The sequence below is a fragment of the Schistocerca gregaria genome, chromosome 1 (genome assembly GCF_023897955.1).
Source record: "Schistocerca gregaria isolate iqSchGreg1 chromosome 1, iqSchGreg1.2, whole genome shotgun sequence".
Taxonomy (NCBI): Eukaryota; Metazoa; Arthropoda; class Insecta; order Orthoptera; family Acrididae; genus Schistocerca; species Schistocerca gregaria.
Window position 1 is genome coordinate 130,841,333 of NC_064920.1, and position 16,436 is coordinate 130,857,768.

Below are 16,436 nucleotides of genomic sequence, written 5' to 3' on the forward strand. Positions count from 1 at the left end.
GCCGAGAAAACTGAAACCCTCTCACCTTGGGCTGGAAGAATTAAAGATCATCACTGGGATTACATACATTGACTCATGAAGTAATTCAAAATCTTTTCTCTTCATTGTATTTGTTTCTGTACGAAATGTGCGTTCTATTGCTATATTTATATCAGTAGGTAAAAATTGGGTATTGAAAGAAAATTCCCGTCAACAGGCACGTGAAGATATGGTTCCGTTTTTACTGCATTTACACATAACAGCGTCATGGATAACAGATCTACGAGAATTTGGCTTATATGTGTAAGGTCTACATACTTGAGCATAGAACTGAGGTCACAACAATTTTCAACTTTTGCAGAGGCTTGTGATTTCCCATACGTCAGTACCCATCTGGAGATTGGCACACGTTTTTAAAAATTGCCCGTCCCTTGTGGGGATCGAACCCACGACCTTTGGATTAGAAGTCCAACGCGCTATCCTCTGCGCCAAAGGGACGCTGTGCAGGCCTACAGCTCAGATGTAAGAGGTTCTGCAAGACATGACCCATGCTACATGTCTCGCATTACTTTCCTGATAGGCCTACTTTCATATTTCTCTGAAGCAATTACATCAAAGACTCTTTATTTATGCAACAGACACGATACATCGCTCTGTTTACCATGGCCCTACTAATTGATACACCTGCGTATTGACAGAGTTGCTCTGTACAATCGTAGTAACACAGTCCTGCTATTAGATTCGCTCACGTGCGCTGCTTACCCATAGATGGGAATTGCGCTCTTTAGAACAGCATTCACTAACGAAGTGGTAAAGGAAACACTGTATGATTAGTCACATTTTTTGACTTTGGTTGACTGCTGTGTCACAGCCGGTCCCCATCATATGTATACACTCCCACGAACGTGTGTGCCCTGTTAGCACATTTACCAGGAACTTTAGCTGCATCACCTCCCTAGCAATTTCAAGCCGTCCTCGAAGCGTCAGCCATTGCTTGGTGACAGTGTGCTTCGATGAGAAGTGGACAGATTATGCATCTCTCTCGCCGTCAGTTATAGGCGGGAATCATACTTAATGTAGTTTTCGGCAAGCGTCAGCGGAGCGTCAGACGTCTCTGTCTGATCTTCTCCCTTCATGTATCTAGCAAGTTCCCCCTTGACAGTCTCCAGTAAAAGCCCCCTGTGCCAAAGTGAAAATTGTCGCCGTTTCTATAGATACAGAGTGCCATTGTTTAATGGAAGCACTTAAGGAAACATAGCAGAATATCTTGTTGTGGAACTGTCTACTTTTCTCACTTGTGGCCGAGAAAACTGAAACCCTCTCACCTTGGGCTGGAAGAATTAAAGATCATCACTGGGATTACATACATTGACTCATGAAGTAATTCAAAATCTTTTCTCTTCATTGTATTTGTTTCTGTACGAAATGTGCGTTCTATTGCTATATTTATATCAGTAGGTAAAAATTGGGTATTGAAAGAAAATTCCCGTCAACAGGCACGTGAAGATATGGTTCCGTTTTTACTGCATTTACACATAACAGCGTCATGGATAACAGATCTACGAGAATTTGGCTTATATGTGTAAGGTCTACATACTTGAGCATAGAACTGAGGTCACAACAATTTTCAACTTTTGCAGAGGCTTGTGATTTCCCATACGTCAGTACCCATCTGGAGATTGGCACACGTTTTTAAAAATTGCCCGTCCCTTGTGGAGATCGAACCCACGACCTTTGGATTAGAAGTCCAACGCGCTATCCTCTGCGCCAAAGGGACGCTGTGCAGGCCTACAGCTCAGATGTAAGAGGTTCTGCAAGACATGACCCATGCTACATGTCTCGCATTACTTTCCTGATAGGCTTACTTTCATATTTCTCTGAAGCAATTACATCAAAGACTCTTTATTTATGCAACAGACACGATACATCGCTCTGTTTACCATGGCCCTACTGATTGATACACCTGCGTATTGACAGAGTTGCTCTGTACAATCGTAGTAACACAGTCCTGCTATTAGATTCGCTCACGTGCGCTGCTTACCGATAGATGGGAATTGCGCTCTTTAGAACAGCATTCACTAACGAAGTGGTAAAGGAAACACTGTATGATTAGTCACATTTTTTGACTTTGGTTGACTGCTGTGTCACAGCCGGTCCCCATCATATGTATACACTCCCACGAACGTGTGTGCCCTGTTAGCACATTTACCAGGAACTTTAGCTGCATCACCTCCCTAGCAATTTCAAGCCGTCCTCGAAGCGTCAGCCATTGCTTGGTGACAGTGTGCTTCGATGAGAAGTGGACAGATGATGCATCTCTCTCGCCGTCAGTTATAGGCGGGAATCATACTTAATGTAGTTTTCGGCAAGCGTCAGCGGAGCGTCAGACGTCTCTGTCTGATCTTCTCCCTTCATGTATCTAGCAAGTTCCCCCTTGACAGTCTCCAGTAAAAGCCCCCTGTGCCGAAGTGAAAATTGTCGCCGTTTCTATAGATACAGAGTGCCATTGTTTAATGGAAGCACTTAAGGAAACATAGCAGAATATCTTGTTGTGGAACTGTCTACTTTTCTCACTTGTGGCCGAGAAAACTGAAACCCTCTCACCTTGGGCTGGAAGAATTAAAGATCATCACTGGGATTACATACATTGACTCATGAAGTAATTCAAAATCTTTTCTCTTCATTGTATTTGTTTCTGTACGAAATGTGCGTTCTATTGCTATATTTATATCAGTAGGTAAAAATTGGGTATTGAAAGAAAATTCCCGTCAACAGGCACGTGAAGATATGGTTCCGTTTTTACTGCATTTACACATAACAGCGTCATGGATAACAGATCTACGAGAATTTGGCTTATATGTGTAAGGTCTACATACTTGAGCATAGAACTGAGGTCACAACAATTTTCAACTTTTGCAGAGGCTTGTGATTTCCCATACGTCAGTACCCATCAGGAGATTGGCACACGTTTTTAAAAATTGCCCGTCCCTTGTGGGGATCGAACCCACGACCTTTGGATTAGAAGTCCAACGCGCTATCCTCTGCGCCAAAGGGACGCTGTGCAGGCCTACAGCTCAGATGTAAGAGGTTCTGCAAGACATGACCCATGCTACATGTCTCGCATTACTTTCCTGATAGGCTTACTTTCATATTTCTCTGAAGCAATTACATCAAAGACTCTTTATTTATGCAACAGACACGATACATCGCTCTGTTTACCATGGCCCTACTGATTGATACACCTGCGTATTGACAGAGTTGCTCTGTACAATCGTAGTAACACAGTCCTGCTATTAGATTCGCTCACGTGCGCTGCTTACCGATAGATGGGAATTGCGCTCTTTAGAACAGCATTCACTAACGAAGTGGTAAAGGAAACACTGTATGATTAGTCACATTTTTTGACTTTGGTTGACTGCTGTGTCACAGCCGGTCCCCATCATATGTATACACTCCCACGAACGTGTGTGCCCTGTTAGCACATTTACCAGGAACTTTAGCTGCATCACCTCCCTAGCAATTTCAAGCCGTCCTCGAAGCGTCAGCCATTGCTTGGTGACAGTGTGCTTCGATGAGAAGTGGACAGATGATGCATCTCTCTCGCCGTCAGTTATAGGCGGGAATCATACTTAATGTAGTTTTCGGCAAGCGTCAGCGGAGCGTCAGACGTCTCTGTCTGATCTTCTCCCTTCATGTATCTAGCAAGTTCCCCCTTGACAGTCTCCAGTAAAAGCCCCCTGTGCCGAAGTGAAAATTGTCGCCGTTTCTATAGATACAGAGTGCCATTGTTTAATGGAAGCACTTAAGGAAACATAGCAGAATATCTTGTTGTGGAACTGTCTACTTTTCTCACTTGTGGCCGAGAAAACTGAAACCCTCTCACCTTGGGCTGGAAGAATTAAAGATCATCACTGGGATTACATACATTGACTCATGAAGTAATTCAAAATCTTTTCTCTTCATTGTATTTGTTTCTGTACGAAATGTGCGTTCTATTGCTATATTTATATCAGTAGGTAAAAATTGGGTATTGAAAGAAAATTCCCGTCAACAGGCACGTGAAGATATGGTTCCGTTTTTACTGCATTTGCACATAACAGCGTCATGGATAACAGATCTACGAGAATTTGGCTTATATGTGTAAGGTCTACATACTTGAGCATAGAACTGAGGTCACAACAATTTTCAACTTTTGCAGAGGCTTGTGATTTCCCATACGTCAGTACCCATCAGGAGATTGGCACACGTTTTTAAAAATTGCCCGTCCCTTGTGGGGATCGAACCCACGACCTTTGGATTAGAAGTCCAACGCGCTATCCTCTGCGCCAAAGGGACGCTGTGCAGGCCTAGAGCTCAGATGTAAGAGGTTCTGCAAGACATGACCCATGCTACATGTCTCGCATTACTTTCCTGATAGGCTTACTTTCATATTTCTCTGAAGCAATTACATCAAAGACTCTTTATTTATGCAACAGACACGATACATCGCTCTGTTTACCATGGCCCTACTGATTGATACACCTGCGTATTGACAGAGTTGCTCTGTACAATCGTAGTAACACAGTTCTGCTATTAGATTCGCTCACGTGCGCTGCTTACCGATAGATGGGAATTGCGCTCTTTAGAACAGCATTCACTAACGAAGTGGTAAAGGAAACACTGTATGATTAGTCACATTTTTTGACTTTGGTTGACTGCTGTGTCACAGCCGGTCCCCATCATATGTATACACTCCCACGAACGTGTGTGCCCTGTTAGCACATTTACCAGGAACTTTAGCTGCATCACCTCCCTAGCAATTTCAAGCCGTCCTCGAAGCGTCAGCCATTGCTTGGTGACAGTGTGCTTCGATGAGAAGTGGACAGATGATGCATCTCTCTCGCCGTCAGTTATAGGCGGGAATCATACTTAATGTAGTTTTCGGCAAGCGTCAGCGGAGCGTCAGATGTCTCTGTCTGATCTTCTCCCTTCATGTATCTAGCAAGTTCCCCCTTGACAGTCTCCAGTAAAAGCCCCCTGTGCCGAAGTGAAAATTGTCGCCGTTTCTATAGATACAGAGTGCCATTGTTTAATGGAAGCACTTAAGGAAACATAGCAGAATATCTGGTTGTGGAACTGTCTACTTTTCTCACTTGTGTCCGAGAAAACTGAAACCCTCTCACCTTGGGCTGGAAGAATTAAAGATCATCACTGGGATTACATACATTGACTCATGAAGTAATTCAAAATTTTTTCTCTTCATTGTATTTGTTTCTGTACGAAATGTGCGTTCTATTGCTATATTTATATCAGTAGGTAAAAATTGGGTATTGAAAGAAAATTCCCGTCAACAGGCACGTGAAGATATGGTTCCGTTTTTACTGCATTTACACATAACAGCGTCATGGATAACAGATCTACGAGAATTTGGCTTATATGTGTAAGGTCTACATACTTGAGCATAGAACGGAGGTCACAACAATTTTCAACTTTTGCAGAGGCTTGTGATTTCCCATACGTCAGTACCCATCTGGAGATTGGCACACGTTTTTAAAAATTGCCCGTCCCTTGTGGGGATCGAACCCACGACCTTTGGATTAGAAGTCCAACGCGCTATCCTCTGCGCCAAAGCTACGCTGTGCAGGCCCAGAGCTCAGATGTAAGAGGTTCTGCAAGACATGACCCATGCTACATGTCTCGCATTACTTTCCTGATAGGCTTACTTTCATATTTCTCTGAAGCAATTACATCAAAGACTCTTTATTTATGCAACAGACACGATACATCGCTCTGTTTACCATGGCCCTACTGATTGATACACCTGCGTATTGACAGAGTTGCTCTGTACAATCGTAGTAACACAGTCCTGCTATTAGATTAGCTCACGTGTGCTGCTTACCGATAGATGGGAATTGCGCTCTTTAGAACAGCATTCACTAACGAAGTGGTAAAGGAAACACTGTATGATTAGTCACATTTTTTGACTTTGGTTGACTGCTGTGTCACAGCCGGTCCCCATCATATGTATACACTCCCACGAACGTGTGTGCCCTGTTAGCACATTTACCAGGAACTTTAGCTGCATCACCTCCCTAGCAATTTCAAGCCGTCCTCGAAGCGTCAGCCATTGCTTGGTGACAGTGTGCTTCGATGAGAAGTGGACAGATGATGCATCTCTCTCGCCGTCAGTTATAGGCGGGAATCATACTTAATGTAGTTTTCGGCAAGCGTGAGCGGAGCGTCAGACGTCTCTGTCTGATCTTCTCCCTTCATGTATCTAGCAAGTTCCCCCTTGACAGTCTGCAGTAAAAGCCCCCTGTGCCGAAGTGAAAATTGTCGCCGTTTCTATAGATACAGAGTACCATTGTTTAATGGAAGCACTTAAGGAAACATAGCAGAATATCTTGTTGTGGAACTGTCTACTTTTCTCACTTGTGGCCGAGAAAACTGAAACCCTCTCACCTTGGGCTGGAAGAATTAAAGATCATCACTGGGATTACATACATTGACTCATGAAGTAATTCAAAATCTTTTCTCTTCATTGTATTTGTTTCTGTACGAAATGTGCGTTCTATTGCTATATTTATATCAGTAGGTAAAAATTGGGTATTGAAAGAAAATTCCCGTCAACAGGCACGTGAAGATATGGTTCCGTTTTTACTGCATTTACACATAACAGCGTCATGGATAACAGATCTACGAGAATTTGGCTTATATGTGTAAGGTCTACATACTTGAGCATAGAACTGAGGTCACAACAATTTTCAACTTTTGCAGAGGCTTGTGATTTCCGATACATCAGTACCCATCTGGAGATTGGCACACGTTTTTAAAAATTGCCCGTCCCTTGTGGGGATCGAACCCAGGACCTTTGGATTAGAAGTCCAACGCGCTATCCTCTGCGCCAAAGGAACGCTGTGCAGGCCTAGAGCTCAGATGTAAGAGGTTCTGCAAGACATGACCGATGCTACATGTCTCGCATTACTTTCCTGATAGGCTTACTTTCATATTTCTCTGAAGCAATTACATCAAAGACTCTTTATTTATGCAACAGACACGATACATCGCTCTGTTTACCATGGCCCTACTGATTGATACACCTGCGTATTGACAGAGTTGCTCTGTACAATCGTAGTAACACAGTCCTGCTATTAGATTCGCTCACGTGCGCTGCTTACCGATAGATGGGAATTGCGCTCTTTAGAACAGCATTCACTAACGAAGTGGTAAAGGAAACACTGTATGATTAGTCACATTTTTTGACTTTGGTTGACTGCTGTGTCACAGCCGGTCCCCATCATATGTATACACTTCCACGAACGTGTGTGCCCTGTTAGCACATTTACCAGGAACTTTAGCTGCATCACCTCCCTAGCAATTTCAAGCCGTCCTCGAAGCGTCAGCCATTGCTTGGTGACAGTGTGCTTCGATGAGAAGTGGACAGATGATGCATCTCTCTCGCCGTCAGTTATAGGCGGGAATCATACTTAATGTAGTTTTCGGCAAGCGTCAGCGGAGCGTCAGACGTCTCTGTCTGATCTTCTCCCTTCATGTATCTAGCAAGTTCCCCCTTGACAGTCTCCAGTAAAAGCCCCCTGTGCCGAAGTGAAAATTGTCGCCGTTTCTATAGATACAGAGTACCATTGTTTAATGGAAGCACTTAAGGAAACATAGCAGAATATCTTGTTGTGGAACTGTCTACTTTTCTCACTTGTGGCCGAGAAAACTGAAACCCTCTCACCTTGGGCTGGAAGAATTAAAGATCATCACTGGGATTACATACATTGACTCATGAAGTAATTCAAAATCTTTTCTCTTCATTGTATTTGTTTCTGTACGAAATGTGCGTTCTATTGCTATATTTATATCAGTAGGTAAAAATTGGGTATTGAAAGAAAATTCCCGTCAACAGGCACGTGAAGATATGGTTCCGTTTTTACTGCATTTACACATAACAGCGTCATGGATAACAGATCTACGAGAATTTGGCTTATATGTGTAAGGTCTACATACTTGAGCATAGAACTGAGGTCACAACAATTTTCAACTTTTGCAGAGGCTTGTGATTTCCCATACGTCAGTACCCATCAGGAGATTGGCACACGTTTTTAAAAATTGCCCGTCCCTTGTGGGGATCGAACCAACGACCTTTGGATTAGAAGTCCAACTCGCTATCCTCTGCGCCAAAGCAACGCTGCGCAGGCCTAGAGCTCAGATGTAAGAGGTTCTGCAAGACATGACCCATGCTACATGTCTCGCATTACTTTCCTGATAGGCTTACTTTCATATTTCTCTGAAGCAATTACATCAAAGACTCTTTATTTATGCAACAGACACGATACATCGCTCTGTTTACCATGGCCCTACTGATTGATACACCTGCGTATTGACAGAGTAGCTCTGTACAATCGTAGTAACACAGTCCTGCTATTAGATTCGCTCACGTGCGCTGCTTACCGATAGATGGGAATTGCGCTCTTTAGAACAGCATTCACTAACGAAGTGGTGAAGGAAACACTGTATGATTAGTCACATTTTTTGACTTTGGTTGACTGCTGTGTCACAGCCGGTCCCCATCATATGTATACACTCCCACGAACGTGTGTGCCCTGTTAGCACATTTACCAGGAACTTTAGCTGCATCACCTCCCTAGCAATTTCAAGCCGTCCTCGAAGCGTCAGCCATTGCTTGGTGACAGTGTGCTTCGATGAGAAGTGGACAGATGATGCATCTCTCTCGCCGTCAGTTATAGGCGGGAATCATACTTAATGTAGTTTTCGGCAAGCGTCAGCGGAGCGTCAGACGTCTCTGTCTGATCTTCTCCCTTCATGTATCTAGCAAGTTCCCCCTTGACAGTCTCCAGTAAAAGCCCCCTGTGCCGAAGTGAAAATTGTCGCCGTTTCTATAGATACAGAGTGCCATTGTTTAATGGAAGCACTTAAGGAAACATAGCAGAATATCTGGTTGTGGAACTGTCTACTTTTCTCACTTGTGTCCGAGAAAACTGAAACCCTCTCACCTTGGGCTGGAAGAATTAAAGATCATCACTGGGATTACATACATTGACTCATGAAGTAATTCAAAATCTTTTCTCTTCATTGTATTTGTTTCTGTACGAAATGTGCGTTCTATTGCTATATTTATATCAGTAGGTAAAGATTGGGTATTGAAAGAAAATTCCCGTCAACAGGCACGTGAAGATATGGTTCCGTTTTTACTGCATTTACACATAACAGCGTCATGGATAACAGATCTACGAGAATTTGGCTTATATGTGTAAGGTCTACATACTTGAGCATAGAACTGAGGTCACAACAATTTTCAACTTTTGCAGAGGCTTGTGATTTCCCATACGTCAGTACCCACCTGGAGATTGGCACACCTTTTTAAAAACTGCCCATCCCTTGTGGGATCGAACCCACGACCTTTGGATTAGAAGTCCAACGCGCTATCCTCTGCGCCAAAGGGACGCTGTGCAGGCCTACAGCTCAGATGTAAGAGGTTCTGCAAGACATGACCCATGCTACATGTCTCGCATTACTTTCCTGATAGGCTTACTTTCATATTTCTCTGAAGCAATTACATCAAAGACTCTTTATTTATGCAACAGACACGATACATCGCTCTGTTTACCATGGCCCTACTGATTGATACACCTGCGTATTGACAGAGTTGCTCTGTACAATCGTAGTAACACAGTCCTGCTATTAGATTCGCTCACGTGCGCTGCTTACCGACAGACGGGAATTGCGCTCTTTAGAACAGCATTCACTAACGAAGTGGTAAAGGAAACACTGTATGATTAGTCACATTTTTTGACTTTGGTTGACTGCTGTGTCACAGCCGGTCCCCATCATATGTATACACTCCCACGAACGTGTGTGCCCTGTTAGCACATTTACCAGGAACTTTAGCTGCATCACCTCCCTAGCAATTTCAAGCCGTCCTCGAAGCGTCAGCCATTGCTTGGTGACAGTGTGCTTCGATGAGAAGTGGACAGATGATGCATCTCTCTCACCATCAGTTATAGGCGGGAATCATACTTAATGTAGTTTTCGGCAAGCGTCAGCGGAGCGTCAGACGTCTCTGTCTGATCTTCTCCCTTCATGTATCTAGCAAGTTCCCCCTTGACAGTCTCCAGTAAAAGCCCCCTGTGCCGAAGTGAAAATTGTCGCCGTTTCTATAGATACAGAGTGCCATTGTTTAATGGAAGCACTTAAGGAAACATAGCAGAATATCTTGTTGTGGAACTGTCTACTTTTCTCACTTGTGGCCGAGAAAACTGAAACCCTCTCACCTTGGGCTGGAAGAATTAAAGATCATCACTGGGATTACATACATTGACTCATGAAGTAATTCAAAATCTTTTCTCTTCATTGTATTTGTTTCTGTACGAAATGTGCGTTCTATTGCTATATTTATATCAGTAGGTAAAAATTGGGTATTGAAAGAAAATTCCCGTCAACAGGCACGTGAAGATATGGTTCCGATTTTACTGCATTTACACATAACAGCGTCATGGATAACAGATCTACGAGAATTTGGCTTATATGTGTAAGGTCTACATACATGAGCATAGAACTGAGGTCACAACAATTTTCAACTTTTGCAGAGGCTTGTGATTTCCCATACGTCAGTACCCATCTGGAGATTGGCACACGTTTTTAAAAATTGCCCGTCCTTTACGGGGATCGAACCCACGACCTTTGGAGTAGAAGTCCAACGCGCTATCCTCTGCGCCAAAGGGACGCTGTGCAGGCCTACAGCTCAGATGTAAGAGGTTCTGCAAGACATGACCCATGCTACATGTCTCGCATTACTTTCCTGATAGGCTTACTTTCATATTTCTCTGAAGCAATTACATCAAAGACTCTTTATTTATGCAACAGACACGATACATCGCTCTGTTTACCATGGCCCTACTGATTGATACACCTGCGTATTGACAGAGTAGCTCTGTACAATCGTAGTAACACAGTCCTGCTATTAGATTCGCTCACGTGCGCTGCTTACCGATAGATGGGAATTGCGCTCTTTAGAACAGCATTCACTAACGAAGTGGTAAAGGAAACACTGTATGATTAGTCACATTTTTTGACTTTGGTTGACTGCTGTGTCACAGCCGGTCCCCATCATATGTATACACTCCCACGAACGTGTGTGCCCTGTTAGCACATTTACCAGGAACTTTAGCTGCATCACCTCCCTAGCAATTTCAAGCCGTCCTCGAAGCGTCAGCCATTGCTTGGTGACAGTGTGCTTCGATGAGAAGTGGACAGATGATGCATCTCTCTCGCCGTCAGTTATAGGCGGGAATCATACTTAATGTAGTTTTCGGCAAGCGTCAGCGGAGCGTCAGACGTCTCTGTCTGATCTTCTCCCTTCATGTATCTAGCAAGTTCCCCCTTGACAGTCTCCAGTAAAAGCCCCCTGTGCCGAAGTGAAAATTGTCGCCGTTTCTATAGATACAGAGTGCCATTGTTTAATGGAAGCACTTAAGGAAACATAGCAGAATATCTTGTTGTGGAACTGTCTACTTTTCTCACTTGTGGCCGAGAAAACTGAAACCCTCTCACCTTGGGCTGGAAGAATTAAAGATCATCACTGGGATTACATACATTGACTCATGAAGTAATTCAAAATCTTTTCTCTTCATTGTATTTGTTTCTGTACGAAATGTGCGTTCTATTGCTATATTTATATCAGTAGGTAAAAATTGGGTATTGAAAGAAAATTCCCGTCAACAGGCACGTGAAGATATGGTTCCGTTTTTACTGCATTTACACATAACAGCGTCATGGATAACAGATCTACGAGAATTTGGCTTATATGTGTAAGGTCTACATACTTGAGCATAGAACTGAGGTCACAACAATTTTCAACTTTTGCAGAGGCTTGTGATTTCCCATACGTCAGTACCCATCTGGAGATTGGCACACGTTTTTAAAAATTGCCCGTCCCTTGTGGGGATCGAACCCATGACCTTTGGAGTAGAAGTCCAACGCGCTATCCTCTGCGCCAAAGGGACGCTGTGCAGGCCTACAGCTCAGATGTAAGAGGTTCTGCAAGACATGACCCATGCTACATGTCTCGCATTACTTTCCTGATAGGCTTACTTTCATATTTCTCTGAAGCAATTACATCAAAGACTCTTTATTTATGCAACAGACACGATACATCGCTCTGTTTACCATGGCCCTACTGATTGATACACCTGCGTATTGACAGAGTTGCTCTGTATAATCGTAGTAACACAGTCCTGCTATTAGATTAGCTCACGTGCGCTGCTTACCGATAGATGGGAATTGCGCTCTTTAGAACAGCATTCACTAACGAAGTGGTAAAGGAAACACTGTATGATTAGTCACATTTTTTGACTTTGGTTGACTGCTGTGTCACAGCCGGTCCCCATCATATGTATACACTCCCACGAACGTGTGTGCCCTGTTAGCACATTTACCAGGAACTTTAGCTGCATCACCTCCCTAGCAATTTCAAGCCGTCCTCGAAGCGTCAGCCATTGCTTGGTGACAGTGTGCTTCGATGAGAAGTGGACAGATGATGCATCTCTCTCGCCGTCAGTTATAGGCGGGAATCATACTTAATGTAGTTTTCGGCAAGCGTCAGCGGAGCGTCAGACGTCTCTGTCTGATCTTCTCCCTTCATGTATCTAGCAAGTTCCCCCTTGACAGTCTCCAGTAAAAGCCCCCTGTGCCGAAGTGAAAATTGTCGCCGTTTCTATAGATACAGAGTGCCATTGTTTAATGGAAGCACTTAAGGAAACATAGCAGAATATCTTGTTGTGGAACTGTCTACTTTTCTCACTTGTGGCCGAGAAAACTGAAACCCTCTCACCTTGGGCTGGAAGAATTAAAGATCATCACTGGGATTACATACATTGACTCATGAAGTAATTCAAAATCTTTTCTCTTCATTGTATTTGTTTCTGTACGAAATGTGCGTTCTATTGCTATATTTATATCAGTAGGTAAAAATTGGGTATTGAAAGAAAATTCCCGTCAACAGGCACGTGAAGATATGGTTCCGTTTTTACTGCATTTACACATAACAGCGTCATGGATAACAATTCTACGAGAATTTGGCTTATATGTGTAAGGTCTACATACTTGAGCATAGAACTGAGGTCACAACAATTTTCAACTTTTGCAGAGGCTTGTGATTTCCCATACGTCAGTACCCATCTGGAGATTGGCAGATTGGCACACGTTTTTAAAAATTGCCCGTCCCTTGTGGGGATCGAACCCACGACCTTTGGATTAGAAGTCCAACGCGCTATCCTCTGCGCCAAAGGGACGCTGTGCAGGCCTAGAGCTCAGATGTAAGAGGTTCTGCAAGACATGACCCATGCTACATGTCTCGCATTACTTTCCTGATAGGCTTACTTTCATATTTCTCTGAAGCAATTACATCAAAGACTCTTTATTTATGCAACAGACACGATACATCGCTCTGTTTACCATGGCCCTACTGATTGATACACCTGCGTATTGACAGAGTTGCTCTGTACAATCGTAGTAACACAGTCCTGCTATTAGATTCGCTCACGTGCGCTGCTTACCGACAGATGGGAATTGCGCTCTTTAGAACAGCATTCACTAACGAAGTGGTAAAGGAAACACTGTATGATTAGTCACATTTTTTGACTTTGGTTGACTGCTGTGTCACAGCCGGTCCCCATCATATGTATACACTCCCACGAACGTGTGTGCCCTGTTAGCACATTTACCAGGAACTTTAGCTGCATCACCTCCCTAGGAATTTCAAGCCGTCCTCGAAGCGTCAGCCATTGCTTGGTGACAGTGTGCTTCGATGAGAAGTGGACAGATGATGCATCTCTCTCGCCGTCAGTTATAGGCGGGAATCATACTTAATGTAGTTTTCGGCAAGCGTCAGCGGAGCGTCAGACGTCTCTGTCTGATCTTCTCCCTTCATGTATCTACCAAGTTCCCCCTTGACAGTCTCCAGTAAAAGCCCCCTGTGCTGAAGTGAAAATTGTCGCCGTTTCTATAGATACAGAGTGCCATAGTTTAATGGAAGCACTTAAGGAAACATAGCAGAATATCTTGTTGTGGAACTGTCTACTTTTCTCACTTGTGGCCGAGAAAACTGAAACCCTCTCACCTTGGGCTGGAAGAATTAAAGATCATCACTGGGATTACATACATTGACTCATGAAGTAATTCAAAATCTTTTCTCTTCATTGTATTTGTTTCTGTACGAAATGTGCGTTCTATTGCTATATTTATATCAGTAGGTAAAAATTGGGTATTGAAAGAAAATTCCCGTCAACAGGCACGTGAAGATATGGTTCCGTTTTTACTGCATTTACACATAACAGCGTCATGGATAACAGATCTACGAGAATTTGGCTTATATGTGTAAGGTCTACATACTTGAGCATAGAACTGAGGTCACAACAATTTTCAACTTTTGCAGAGGCTTGTGATTTCCCATACGTCAGTACCCATCTGGAGATTGGCACACGTTTTTAAAAATTGCCCGTCCCTAGTGGGGATCGAACCCACGACCTTTGAATTAGAAGTCCAACGCGCTATCCTCTGCGCCAAAGGGACGCTGTGCAGGCCTACAGCTCAGATGTAAGAGGTTCTGCAAGACATGACCCATGCTACATGTCTCGCATTACTTTCCTGATAGGCTTACTTTCATATTTCTCTGAAGCAATTACATCAAAGACTCTTTATTTATGCAACAGACACGATACATCGCTCTGTTTACCATGGCCCTACTGATTGATACACCTGCGTATTGACAGAGTTGCTCTGTACAATCGTAGTAACACAGTCCTGCTATTAGATTCGCTCACGTGCGCTGCTTACCCATAGATGGGAATTGCGCTCTTTAGAACAGCATTCACTAACGAAGTGGTAAAGGAAACACTGTATGATTAGTCACATTTTTTGACTTTGGTTGACTGCTGTGTCACAGCCGGTCCCCATCATATGTATACACTCCCACGAACGTGTGTGCCCTGTTAGCACATTTACCAGGAACTTTAGCTGCATCACCTCCCTAGCAATTTCAAGCCGTCCTCGAAGCGTCAGCCATTGCTTGGTGACAGTGTGCTTCGATGAGAAGTGGACAGATGATGCATCTCTCTCGCCGTCAGTTATAGGCGGGAATCATACTTAATGTAGTTTTCGGCAAGCGTCAGCGGAGCGTCAGACGTCTCTGTCTGATCTTCTCCCTTCATGTATCTAGCAAGTTCCCCCTTGACAGTCTCCAGTAAAAGCCCCCTGTGCCGAAGTGAAAATTGTCGCCGTTTCTATAGATACAGAGTGCCATTGTTTAATGGAAGCACTTAAGGAAACATAGCAGAATATCTGGTTGTGGAACTGTCTACTTTTCTCACTTGTGTCCGAGAAAACTGAAACCCTCTCACCTTGGGCTGGAAGAATTAAAGATCATCACTGGGATTACATACATTGACTCATGAAGTAATTCAAAATCTTTTCTCTTCATTGTATTTGTTTCTGTACGAAATGTGCGTTCTATTGCTATATTTATATCAGTAGGTAAAAATTGGGTATTGAAAGAAAATTCCCGTCAACAGGCACGTGAAGATATGGTTCCGTTTTTACTGCATTTACACATAACAGCGTCATGGATAACAGATCTACGAGAATTTGGCTTATATGTGTAAGGTCTACATACTTGAGCATAGAACTGAGGTCACAACAATTTTCAACTTTTGCAGAGGCTTGTGATTTCCCATACGTCAGTACCCATCTGGAGATTGGCACACGTTTTTAAAAATTGCCTGTCCCTTGTGGGGATCGAACCCACGACCTTTGGATTACAAATCCAACGCGCTATCCTCTGCGCCAAAGGGACGCTGTGCAGGCCTATAGCTCAGATGTAAGAGGTTCTGCAAGACATGACCCATGCTACATGTCTCGCATTACTTTCCTGATAGGCTTACTTTCATATTTCTCTGAAGCAATTACATTAAAGACTCTTTATTTATGCAACAGACACGATATATCGTTCTGTTTACCATGGCCCTACTGATTGATACACCTGCGTATTGACAGAGTTGCTCTGTACAATCGTAGTAACACAGTCCTGCTATTAGATTCACTCACGTGCGCTGCTTACCGATAGATGGGAATTGCGCTCTTTAGAACAGCATTCACTAACGAAGTGGTAAAGGAAACACTGTATGATTAGTCACATTTTTTGACTTTGGTTGACTGCTGTGTCACAGCCGGTCCCCATCATATGTATACACTCCCACGAACGTGTGTGCCCTGTTAGCACATTTACCAGGAACTTTAGCTGCATCACCTCCCTAGCAATTTCAAGCCGTCCTCGAAGCGTCAGCCATTGCTTGGTGACAGTGTGCTTCGATGAGAAGTGGACAGATGATGCATCTCTCTCGCCGTCAGTTATAGGCGGGAATCATACTTAATGTAGTTTTCGGCAAGCGTCAGCGGAG

At 43.5% G+C, this 16,436-nt stretch overlaps 12 non-coding genes across 12 annotated transcripts; all 12 read right to left on the reverse strand.

Annotated features, from left to right (window-relative positions):
* Positions 1-404: 404 nt before the first annotated feature.
* Positions 405-477, reverse strand: Trnar-ucu (transfer RNA arginine (anticodon UCU)). The gene has a single exon. It is a non-coding gene; the product is annotated as a tRNA-Arg (tRNA).
* A 1,206-nt stretch (positions 478-1,683) lies between these two features.
* Trnar-ucu (transfer RNA arginine (anticodon UCU)) lies at positions 1,684-1,756 on the reverse strand. The gene has a single exon. It is a non-coding gene; the product is annotated as a tRNA-Arg (tRNA).
* A 1,206-nt stretch (positions 1,757-2,962) lies between these two features.
* On the reverse strand, positions 2,963-3,035 carry Trnar-ucu (transfer RNA arginine (anticodon UCU)). The gene has a single exon. It is a non-coding gene; the product is annotated as a tRNA-Arg (tRNA).
* Positions 3,036-4,241: 1,206 nt separating this feature from the next.
* Positions 4,242-4,314, reverse strand: Trnar-ucu (transfer RNA arginine (anticodon UCU)). Its single transcript has one exon. It is a non-coding gene; the product is annotated as a tRNA-Arg (tRNA).
* Positions 4,315-5,520: 1,206 nt separating this feature from the next.
* Trnar-ucu (transfer RNA arginine (anticodon UCU)) lies at positions 5,521-5,593 on the reverse strand. The gene has a single exon. It is a non-coding gene; the product is annotated as a tRNA-Arg (tRNA).
* Positions 5,594-6,799: 1,206 nt separating this feature from the next.
* Trnar-ucu (transfer RNA arginine (anticodon UCU)) lies at positions 6,800-6,872 on the reverse strand. Its single transcript has one exon. It is a non-coding gene; the product is annotated as a tRNA-Arg (tRNA).
* Positions 6,873-9,357: 2,485 nt separating this feature from the next.
* Trnar-ucu (transfer RNA arginine (anticodon UCU)) lies at positions 9,358-9,429 on the reverse strand. Its single transcript has one exon. It is a non-coding gene; the product is annotated as a tRNA-Arg (tRNA).
* A 1,206-nt stretch (positions 9,430-10,635) lies between these two features.
* On the reverse strand, positions 10,636-10,708 carry Trnar-ucu (transfer RNA arginine (anticodon UCU)). Its single transcript has one exon. It is a non-coding gene; the product is annotated as a tRNA-Arg (tRNA).
* A 1,206-nt stretch (positions 10,709-11,914) lies between these two features.
* On the reverse strand, positions 11,915-11,987 carry Trnar-ucu (transfer RNA arginine (anticodon UCU)). The gene has a single exon. It is a non-coding gene; the product is annotated as a tRNA-Arg (tRNA).
* Positions 11,988-13,201: 1,214 nt separating this feature from the next.
* Positions 13,202-13,274, reverse strand: Trnar-ucu (transfer RNA arginine (anticodon UCU)). Its single transcript has one exon. It is a non-coding gene; the product is annotated as a tRNA-Arg (tRNA).
* Positions 13,275-14,480: 1,206 nt separating this feature from the next.
* Positions 14,481-14,553, reverse strand: Trnar-ucu (transfer RNA arginine (anticodon UCU)). Its single transcript has one exon. It is a non-coding gene; the product is annotated as a tRNA-Arg (tRNA).
* A 1,206-nt stretch (positions 14,554-15,759) lies between these two features.
* On the reverse strand, positions 15,760-15,832 carry Trnat-ugu (transfer RNA threonine (anticodon UGU)). The gene has a single exon. It is a non-coding gene; the product is annotated as a tRNA-Thr (tRNA).
* Positions 15,833-16,436: the final 604 nt, after the last annotated feature.